We start from the raw sequence: 11,502 nt of genomic DNA, 5'->3' as shown, positions 1-11,502 counted from the left end.
AGTTGTTGGAGCGAAAATATAAATTTTTTGCTCGTTGGATGTGCAGTACGTAAATATTGTAGCTAACTGGACTGGCGTGATTGCTTAGTGTTAAAACACAAGGGTATTACGATTGCTCCCCCATTCACCCCAAATATTCTTTCCTTCTAAAAAACTGTCAGAGAGAAAATATAAAAAATAATATTTTTAGAAAAGGCTATAAACAGAAAACAAACGCCCCTCGTTTACTGCATAGCCAAAATGTATCAATGACTGAGCGTTTTATTTTGTGGACAGGTGTCTGATCACACAGGAATGTGAATTTTGCTGACAAACAAGGCCATGTAAGGGTTAGTTTGCATGATTACTTTCCATAAATAAAAATGTTCCATTTGTGTTTCTGGAAAACGCAATACAGTAATTTCAAAATTCATCCTAAATCCAAAAACCACTACAAATCAGATGACTGTTTTGTGTCTCTGTGAGATAGGTCAGCCAAAGGTTTTTTCTTTCCATGCAATGTGACTTAGCAGGACGGAACATTTGTAAATGTACAGATTAACAGCACGTTCAACTGACACGCATGTTAAAGGACAACTTTTTGAAAAGAACATGGCGCGTAATAAATAGACTTGTATACACTAAAAAGGGTTAATGTATTTCGAGATCATTATAAAAAACTATATGCTGTAATTAAAACAAATTAAATAAAAAAACCATTAAAAACACAAAGATTAAAATGTTGTTTTTTTTAAAAAGCACAAAAAGTTGAAGATTTTCTCTGTTGCACAAATTTAACGTGCTGGAGAGTTATCGGACTGTAAACTGAATTGCTATTCTTTCCTATGAATTAATTAACAGCTAGTATGTCTTGAGAGTTCGTAAGAAATATATGCTATATTTACTATAAAATGCTGATTTTTTTTTTTTGCAGATTTTGCAGTGGAAAAATAATCTTTATTTATAGTTTCAAAATTATGGCTCAAAAATAAAATCACTAAGTTGCGTGAGTTTTCCACTGTAAAATATAACGACACAAACATCTAAAATGGAAAAATAAACTAAATGTTGCTTGTCACTATAACAGAACACGTTGCTGCCGGGTGTCCAGCCATAAAGCGGGAAGAAATAGCATTTGTCCTATTCTCAAAAGGGTTAATTGCACCTAAGGCTAAAATGACAAATAGGAAATGGTGATGTGTTTACCCTGTTACCTGGGAAACGAAACCTATACATATATAAACAATAATGAGCTGACAACCTACCATGTAAATGTATTCACGCACATTGCAGAATGAGAAGAACGATGGAAAATTGCCCAAGGAAAAATGATTGTGTTAATAAATACAGTATGTATGGACTGGAGGGTTTTGGCTATATCTAGGCGTTTTTTTCCCCCCACAAATGATGTTTTTAATTGATTTGTAATGAAGTTTGAATGATATGGGGTCTATTCACTAAACAGCATGTTTACAAATTTCTCGCTAACCATTTCACTACAACTTGCTGTTTAGCAGATAAACCCTTTAAAGATAGATAAGAAGGTTTAAGTATGACAACCTCTTACTTTTTCTAGGCTAAAACAGCCTGGTTAGGGAAAATCTATGGAAATATTATTCGCAACTCAGATTCTCTGACCTACATCTCAACTTATCAACTCACTGATTAATGAAACGATATATAGGAACAGTTAATGGAGTACTTGCCATTTATACGGTGAATGTTTCTGGTTTTAGAAATAGATTCAGTATTGTCACCTTGTATGAAAAGCCCATATAGATATCAGAAAACCAATACAGGCAAACATGAACAAGGCACTCAGTTATGTCTGACTTAAAGGGACACTATAGTCACCAAAACAACTTTGCTTAATGAAGCAGGTTCTGTGTGTAGCTCATGCCCCTGCAGTCTCATTGCTCAATTCTCTGTCATTTAGGAGTTAAATCATTTTTGTTTCTGTTCATTCTGACACACATTCCTTGGCTGTATAAAAAAGGTTTCATTTTTTAAAACATATGTTGACTTACTTTAGAAGTTTTAATGTCCCGCTCTGCAAATTGAATGTTAATCACATACAGGAGGCTCCTGCAGGCCCTAGCAAGCTGTTCACAGTGCAGGAGATAAGACATTCTAAATTAAACAAACTATAGAACAAGGGAAGTGTAAACATTAGATCCCTCTTTACAAGAAGTGTTTAGGAAAGCTGTGTAAGTAATTTGCAGGGAGGTGTAACTAGGGCTGCATAAACAAAGTGATGTTTACTCCTAAATAGCAGAGCATTGAGCAGTGAGACTGCAGGGGCTGGATTTATACACCAAATACACCTTCATTAAGCTAAAGTTGTTTTGGTGCCTATGGTGTTCTTTTTAGGGATTTTGCTAATAATTTAGAATACAACCATAGAACCAGTTCAGTTTGTTTTCTAGAACAATGTAAGTGAAAGAAAGCTTGACTTCTTGTTATTTGTACGCTGTGTGCTCATGAGCATATCCTATAGACATGCTTGGGCTTGTACCTTTGCAGAATCTGGTGTCCTCAGAAGGTCGAATCTGTAATTGTATGCCATATGCAAATTTGTAGCAGATACATTTTTGCTCATTTTATTAATGTAAGCATTGTAAGTTATTTCCACTGATACCGCTGGTATATATTAAAGTTACTTATTGACTGGGTTGCTGGTACCTGTATTTTATTTGTACCATCCATCCATTCATCCATCCATTCATAAACATGGCAACCCTACTTCTAGTAAGGGTATCTATTTGTAAGGAGAAGGTTGCTGTAACTTACATGTTATTATCCTGACTACCTTGTATCCAAGGCTTAAAGGGACTCTCCAGTGCCAGGAAAACAATCTGTTTTCCTGGCACTGCAGGACCGCTTTCTCTCCCACCTTCCAATCCCCAGTTGCTGAAGGGGTGAAAACCCCTTCAGTCACTTATCTGAGACCCCCGCCGATGTCCCTCAACGGTGGTTTTGGGTCGCCGCCGCTCCTCCCAGTCATTATGTCGGCCGGTGGGCGAGACTGATCCTGCCGGCCGGCCGCGGAGACCTAATGCGCATGCGCGGCAATGCCGCACATGCGCATTAGAGCACTCCATAGGAAAGCATTGACAATGCTTTTCAATGCTTTCCTATGGGGAATTGAGCGACGCTGGAGGTCCTCACACAGCGTGAGGATGTCCAGCGACGCTTTAACACAGGTTTTCTGTGCTATGGACAAGGAAGTGCCCTCTAGTGGCTGTCTAGTGGACAGCCACTAGAGGTGGAGTTAACCCTGCAAGGTAAGTATTGCAGTTCATAAAAAACTGCAATAATTACACTTGCAGGGTTAAGGGTAGTGAGAGTTGGCACCCAGACCACTCCAATGGGCAGAAGTGGTCTGGGTGCCTGGAGTGTCCCTTTAAAGATGGTAATATTCACCTACTTACTGTCCACATGTTAATTGGAAAGATGCTAAAACATTGTTGGAATTAATACGACTATATCAAGCCACTCACGATCTGACAGACTGTTGGCAAAAGCACCCACACTGATGGGGAGGAAAACCAAGAAGCCATGACCGGACTGGACGCGGTTCACAGCAGACATAGGAGAATTACTGCGGAGACTGCATGGCGCAGCCGGACCAAACATGGCGGCTGACTATGACAGCTCGGAAGACATCCCCCTACACAGTCCTGAAAATTTAGTGCATAAGGGGCCACCTAAGCCTCCACAGCCGACTGTTGGCTCCTCTCACCCGGTCACCACAGAGATACTTACCAATCTCATCACAGATCTCCGCCAAATGCTCTTTGCTGAGATATCTCAGGTGAGGGAGGATGTCAGGGGGGTCACCGCTCACCTCACAGCAGTGGAGCAGACCTCTCAAACAAACACAACACAGGGCCTCCAGAAGCAGGTCAAAGACCTGACTGCTGCTCACATTACTCTCACCCACCAACCAGCAGCTATGGAGGACAAGAGGCGACGGAAGCATGTAAAAATCAGGGGCCTCTCTGAAGGAATAGCCCCAGCTGAACTGCCTCACTTCATCTGCAGGCTATTTGCTGCCCTCCTACACCCCAGGCAAGCCAAGGGAATACAACTTGATGGAATGTTCCGCCTGCCCAAGCCATCAGTGCCCTCAAGTACAGCTACCCGTGACCTCCTGGTAAAGTTCCAGAATGGGCAGGATAAAGCAGCCTTCATGAGTGCCACGAAGGGAATGAATCCATATCGGTTTGAGGACATGGACTTGTCCTTCTATACTGACCTTTCTTGTACTACCCTGCTTTGGAGGAAATCCCTTCGACCGCTAACAGCAACACTGACAGCCAAGGGAGTGAACTATCGCTGGGGACCGGAACACATACTCCTCATTCAACATCAAGACACAAAGTGACAGTCAGCTAAAGTAGTCCCCTTCATCTCTGCTGCCCGAAGAGTACCTGGGAAGGAGACCACCTGACGCACCTGCATATACGCTACTTTACTATTATTTCTTAATATGTGGAGTGTAGCCCTCAGTTAAACGTTAAATGCTTCATGTATAACAACAACCCGTCTTAGATGCCCCTCATACTAACACAATGATCACTAAACCTAAGGCCAAACAAGGCCGAGACCGGGAAGATCCCGGGTATGCTGGCTCCATTTTTAACAACCACCCACCCAGCTCCCATCATGTACACTCATACTATGCATATTATCTTGAATCGGTTTATTTTTCGCATTAGGTTGTGCATCACATTACTCTGCTCACTGGTTACACTCACTGTAGAAGTCAGTCACTAAGTATTCACCCCAGCCTAAAAGCTAACCACAGTAACTTCCAACATGATTTAACTTAATGATGTTACCATAATAGTGCTCTGGGCTCCGCTCCATCACAACAGGGTCCACCTGCCAACTAGTTCTTGCACCTCAGTTAGGTATACTCTGCAGTACACAAGATTAAGCCTAAGAGACAACTTTACACTAACCTGTTTTTGCATTTATTTACATTTATTCGAACTAAAAAAAGTGCCGTTAAGTCAAATGACATGACAAGGTCTGCCGATATAATGCTTTTTACCGCTATTGTGGCCGTACAGGCTTGATTGTAATTTTATGCACAACAAAATATTTAAAAAAAATGTAAATAAAAAAATGTGGTGGAATTAGCCTACTCTAAAGCTGGGTTATAAAACCCTACTCTAGTCTCAGTGGCAAATTCAGCTCCATGGATCATAAGACATGAAATATAAAATATGAAATTCTGATTGTACCCATTGTACAGCGCTACGGAATCTGATGACACTATATTAATAATAAAATAATAATAATAACAATAACTGTAGAAACACATTGATCAAGATATGGGCTTCATTTTTTCTAGTATACAACTTTAGCTTTATTTGTATCACAATCTCTGTGATGAACTGGGCCACACTTTAGAGCCATTATAAAGTCTTTTTATTATTAGCAATCTCTTGCATGCTGAGCTACAGAATAGGCAGAATGAAAATGAATATTTTCTTTCTATTGTTGCATGGCTAAGATCCAAATCAGTTCTTATTTGTGATTCAGAAAAACATGGCACTTATCGCTTATACTTGTCTTCCAATTCCTTGTATCCATTGCGATTCTATTAAATCTGTATATTTCATCAGTACATAAACACAAAGAGGACTTTCTTTACTGGGCTCTAATTAGGTTCAAGCGCATTGAATTGTGCTGTGTATTATCCACCTGTCTCCTGGTTTAATGACATGCTGAATCTCTCTTGCAAATGCTTATACATTCTTTTGTCGTTTAGAGAAATCTAGATAAACACATTTTAGCGTTTTCTCTTTCTGAATAATATTTCCCGTGGCACAATACCCTTATTGATTCTCTCTACTGTGTTTTATAACCTTAAACCTAATATTATTCCAAATCTATGGTTACACTTGATTGTTAGATAATAGTGTAAGAGATGAATAGCGGCTATAAAGCAACTGGCTTTTATAAAGAAAAATAAATGCTGTAAACCACTTAATTTTCTTCAATAAGAAATGTCTGTAACTGAAACAAATGTTCATCGTCAATATTCCCTCTCTGCTACTTAAAGGAACACTTTACGGTTAGGAATGCAAAGATGTATCCCTAAATTAAATATCCCTTTAGTCACTTACTGAATTTCAGCACCAAAGCCTCGTGGAGGCTATGAATGGTGGACCTCAAGTAACTTGTCAAGCTATTTCCAAGCACTGATTGCTTACACTGGAAGGTGCTAGGGTACCCTGGCATCGTTACCACTACAGTAGAGTGTAGCAAATATGGGGCTTGGAGTGTTCCTTTAAAGGGACATGCATTACTTGACCATTTTTTGCTTTTAAACCAGCAAGCAAACACTTGTAAACATATATGCAATCCTAAATAAAGCAAGAAAATTTTTGAATACAATTTAATAAATGTTTATAACTGTACTATAAACTTGATCAGATTCCATTGTTGGGCACGCCTCTCAGCTGGGGAGTTTCTTCAGTCTCCCCCCAAGTCTTATTCACCCAATAATCCAGTCCAGACCAATCCACTAGTGACAAAAGAGGGCATCATTTGCAGCAGCAGCAGAGAGAAACCTGAGACTGGAGCCTGACCTTCATGATCACAATGTTCAGACTCCCTCTCTCTCCCCCTATCAGGATGTTGCAAAGTGAAGAGATCTTCCAGCTGCACACGTGTGGCTCTGTCAGGCATGCCCAAGGCACCTTTCCAGCATTCCTAGGGATAGGGCATTGATTGGTTCTATGAGTGTCCCTGCTGGAGTGTGTGTGGAAAGGATAAAAAGAAGAGACAGGTAAAAATGAAAAAAAAAAAAAACAATGAAAAAAGTCAACATATTTACCTGCTTTTGCCAGCCTGTAGAGTGAGGCAACTGTATCATTCAAAGCTAAAGTTTTTGAATGAGACAATTCTCTCAAAATGATGCATGTCCCTTTAAGTGGCTTTAAAAAAAAAAAATTAATAATAATAATAGTTATATGAATTATTCCTAGATCTGTAACATGCACCCTCGATGTAATTAAATGTAGTGAAATATATTAAAAATACATCTAAGGGTAAACAGAACCCAGAGACGAGTTCATTACAATCTTTCTTTACAGACTATCCTATATTGTGTGAACTATATTTTAGAAAAAAAGTCTTCTGATCCCATTTGATTTCTAAAAGTGTCCCTAATGCATTATTTTCATGCACACTCTGAAACTGTTTGTAAAAATGAAATTTTGCAGTGACTAATGCTGGAAACGTGTGCTATAAAGCCTTTTTTTATAAATGCCTTAACTGTGTACTCGAGTTTTAATGACGAACCTACCATTATGTGTCTTGTTACACTATTTTGGAATTGATACAATATTATAATCTACTCTTCATTATCAGAGCAGTTTTAAATCATCCCACTCCTCCGGAGAGGGTTCTTATTTTCTTCTTATGATGTGATCCTAAATATATGTTTAAAATTAGCTCAACATGAAAGTTTATTGTAGCCTATTTAGTGGCTAACCAATCATCTGGTTGCTTTCGTGTCGAAAATAACTCAAATATTCCTTCTTACTACCACTAATGTATCATTTATAAGCTTAGGATGAGCTCATCGTAGCATTTGGGATGTTACTTGAGGTTCCTATTACTTCCCAGATCTTTTTTTAAGTTTCTACTATCCTAGTAGACAGGTCTCTGTGCCTGGAGTTTGCCATCATGTGATCAGCTGTTTATTTCAGCAGATATTCGGCTTCACTAGAAACTTGCATGCATAGTTTATTTTTATCCCTGGCATATTTTTTTTTAAGTATTGAGATTTTATTTTAATGTTTTGTATCATTTCACAAGGTGACCAGCTTGGCTAAGAGAGAGGCTTGTAGATGTCCAAGTTGATATTTTTGGGGGGTTTTCTTCTGACTAGTTTCTCTTTTTTGTTTTACAGGTGCCAAGTCACAATTCAGCAAATAAACCTTTAATCAATTAAACAACACAATCTTTTTCAAGATCTACACAAGAATGTACTCTCAATGCAGAATTTTCTGCTGTCCCTCTCTCTGGAAAGTCAGGTTCTGCTCACTTCTGTTTTCTCCTTGCTCCTGCAGAGCTTTCTGATGCTTTTTTTACCCTATGCAGAGCCTTCTGCTTTCTCCTTTTTTTCTGCAGAGCTTTCAAGGGCCTCTCACCCCTTGCAAAGTCATGTTCTGCTCACTTCCCCCGGCAAAGCCTTCTGTTTTCTCCTTGCTTCTCCAGAGCTCACTGATGCTTCTTTACACCATCCTCACTGGAAATATTTGGATTCGGAGGGATCAGAAGGTCTAACACTCACGGTGGCCGTCCTGACAAGGCGTACGGCAACACGTACCTTCCCACAGCCCCCTGCCTGCGTAGATCCGTTTCTGCAGGAGTTTGATCAAGTTTGTGTGCAATTCTGGATGAGGCTCAGCAGCCTGCATGCAATCAGGAAGCATCTCCCCAGGTGATGGGGTCTTGATTGTCCAACTAATAGTGCACGGAATCGGAGCACCACAGACACGTGTCCTAGCTACCAGATGCCGACACCTGGAGTGCTTAGATTCCTGGGGTCGGCGGGGCCATCCCATCAGCACAACTGGACTGCAGATACATTTTATCATGTGCAGGCCTAGATTGTGGTTTCTCTCAATCTTGGGTATAGGCTAGATGACAGCTCACTCATTTAGGCAACACTCCTATAATTCCTGTTACTCACCTTATGGGAAATGTCACTGTCTTGTTGACAAATATGTGGTATTAAGGCTCATTTTGATTTTTCCCAGCTTAATTAGTCTTGCACCTCATGCACGTATGTTGGATTTTAATTTGTTCTCTATAAACCTCAGTTTTAATTACCCTAGTGAGGTGTCTATATCATGATCCAGTGGCTACTAACTTAAGTAACTCCTGTGTCTATGTGTCTCTCATCATATACTCACGTACTTCATGTTTACTGCCTTGACATGTGAGATATTTTCTTAATTATTATTTTTACAAAATTGTGCTGGTTATGAAATGCCATGCTTCTGTTTTATAACATGGAAGTGATTGTGCTTGCTACTGCTGCCGTGTCATTGCAGGCATCTCTGTATTTATCTGCACAACAAAAAAAAAGAATACAAAAAAAAGTTTCAACATCAGATGATTTAGTTTAGTTTGATCTCTTGCTCTGTGAACTAAACTGTAATCACACACAGAAGGCTCCTGTAAGGTCTTGGACGCTATTAACAAAGCATGAGATAAGGAATTCTAAATGAAAGTTCTAAGTAAAGTTTAAACATTAGATTTCTCTGTTCAGGAAGTGTTTATGAAGGTTGTGTAAGGCACATGCAGGGAGGTGTGGCTAGGGCTGTATAAACAAAGTAATTAATTAATGAATGGTAGAGAGATGAGAAGTGAGACTGCGGGGGCATGATCTATACATCAAAACTGCTTAATTAAGCTAAAGTTGTTTTGGTGTCTATGGTATCCATTTGAATGCTACTTTGCACTATACATTGCATCAATCAGTTGCCTCCTTCCCTGCAAATCTGTACGAACCCCCTTCCTATGCAGTGCCTCCTCCTTTTACCAGCCCCTTGCATAGTCCCTTGTTACTTACCTGTGCAGACCCATGCATAATTTATATTTTGAGAAAAATGTCTCATTGCTTAACCCCTTAAGGACCAAACTTCTAGAATAAAAGGGAATCATGACGTCACACATGTCATGTGTCCTTAAGGGGTTAAAGTAACTGCTTCCATTAGCCTTAATTTGGCTTAAGCTTGATTTGCATTGATGGGATTCATCTAAATGAAGAACTCTGTTACTAAAATACTAGTTCAATATTGTTACATTATGAGACTGTGTATTAGAATGTAAGAGGAATTCTGTGAACCCTGTGTGTTCTTTTTTGCTTAGCATCAATTTAAATGTAGATTCTGCGTTATAGTTAGTTTACAGCTCATCTTTATTCTTCTCCAATCTCTGTGAGTTGTAAATATGTGCATTCATAGGATACAATCATCACTGAGACACACATGGACATCAAAGGGCTTTGAAATGGGAATATTAAGGCTAATAATAACCCAGCTTTAATGTTCCTATTCTATAGCGGCCTCCAGAGCATTACACATGGCTACACTGTATTTATTAACATACACCAGGCTTATGAAAAGACACTAGTGGTTACAGGTTTTAGAATCTAGTATAATTTATGCAGAAGTCACTTTCCACTTCATTTAAAAATAATATTCCAATTTTCTACATCGCCAGCTGCTTAGATCCATCGGGATTTTTCACTAAACTGGTGGTTGTGAATAACTGTCGGAGCAATTGCGAATTTTAGGTCAAAGTAGCCAAGATTATAAGAAGTTCTAATAATATCATAACAAGTAATGGATGCGCTTTATACAATATTACTTCATCCACCTTGGCAAATAGAAAATAAATAAATATTTATCTAGAATTCAAAACGTGTCTGGAATAGATGTACTGGCATTTTATTAGACACAGAGCTCAATTTCAGCTCTGATTACTGTGTTATCTCAACAGTACCCTTAATAGTCTTAAGTCTCTGGTCTGGCTTCTCATACTTGAAAATTATAGAAATCTCAATGTAACACTGCTGGTAAAATATTTTATAAATAAATAAATGTTCCACCTTCGAGGACGATGTAACCCGCAAGGTGGTTCTCTGATCCTGGGGTCTTATTTTAATGCTTAGGAGTGGTTGTACGAAAACCAGGGCTGGTCCTGCACCTTGAGATCACTACATCTTTACCTTCTGTACACTTGCGTATTAACATAGTTACATAGTTACATAGTTACATAGCTGAAAAGAGACTTGCGTCCATCAAGTTCAGCCTTCCTCACATGTTTTTTGCTGTTGATCCAAAAGAAGGCAAAAAAAAAAACAGTTTGAAGCACGTCCAATTTTGCAACAAGCTAGGAAAAAAATTCCTTCTTGACCCCAGAATGGCAGTCAGATTTATCCTTGGGTCAAGCAGTTATTACCCATACATTGAAAGATTATATCCTTGAATATTCTGTTTTTGCAAGTATACATCTAGTAGCTGTTTGAACATCTGTATGGACTCTGATAAAACCACTTCTTCAGGCAGATTATTCCAAATCCTGATTGTTCTTACAGTAAAAAATCCTTTCCTTTGCCTTAGACTAAATCTTCTTTCTTCTAGTCTAAACGCATGACCTCGTGTCCTATGTAAAGTCCGGTTTGTGAATAGATTTCCACACAATGGTTTGTATTGGCCTCGAATATATTTGTATAATGTTATCATATCCCCTCTCAGGCGACGTTTTTCTAAACTAAATAGGTTTAAATGTGTTAACCTTTCTTCATAGCTGATATGTTCATGGCAAATGATTTGCTGAGATTGCTGGAGGAGGGTTAGAGCAATGTTCTCAACCTATCAGCATCTTTCATTCAGGAATTAGCCATTAAGGGGAGAGGTTGCTGAAGCCATTTAATGTACTACATTGATTATTTGGTATTATTTGGTATTATTTGCAAAGTCCTGG

This window comes from Pelobates fuscus, chromosome 8 (assembly GCF_036172605.1).
Source record: "Pelobates fuscus isolate aPelFus1 chromosome 8, aPelFus1.pri, whole genome shotgun sequence".
NCBI lineage: Eukaryota > Metazoa > Chordata > Amphibia > Anura > Pelobatidae > Pelobates > Pelobates fuscus.
This window is presented reverse-complemented; position numbering follows the sequence as displayed.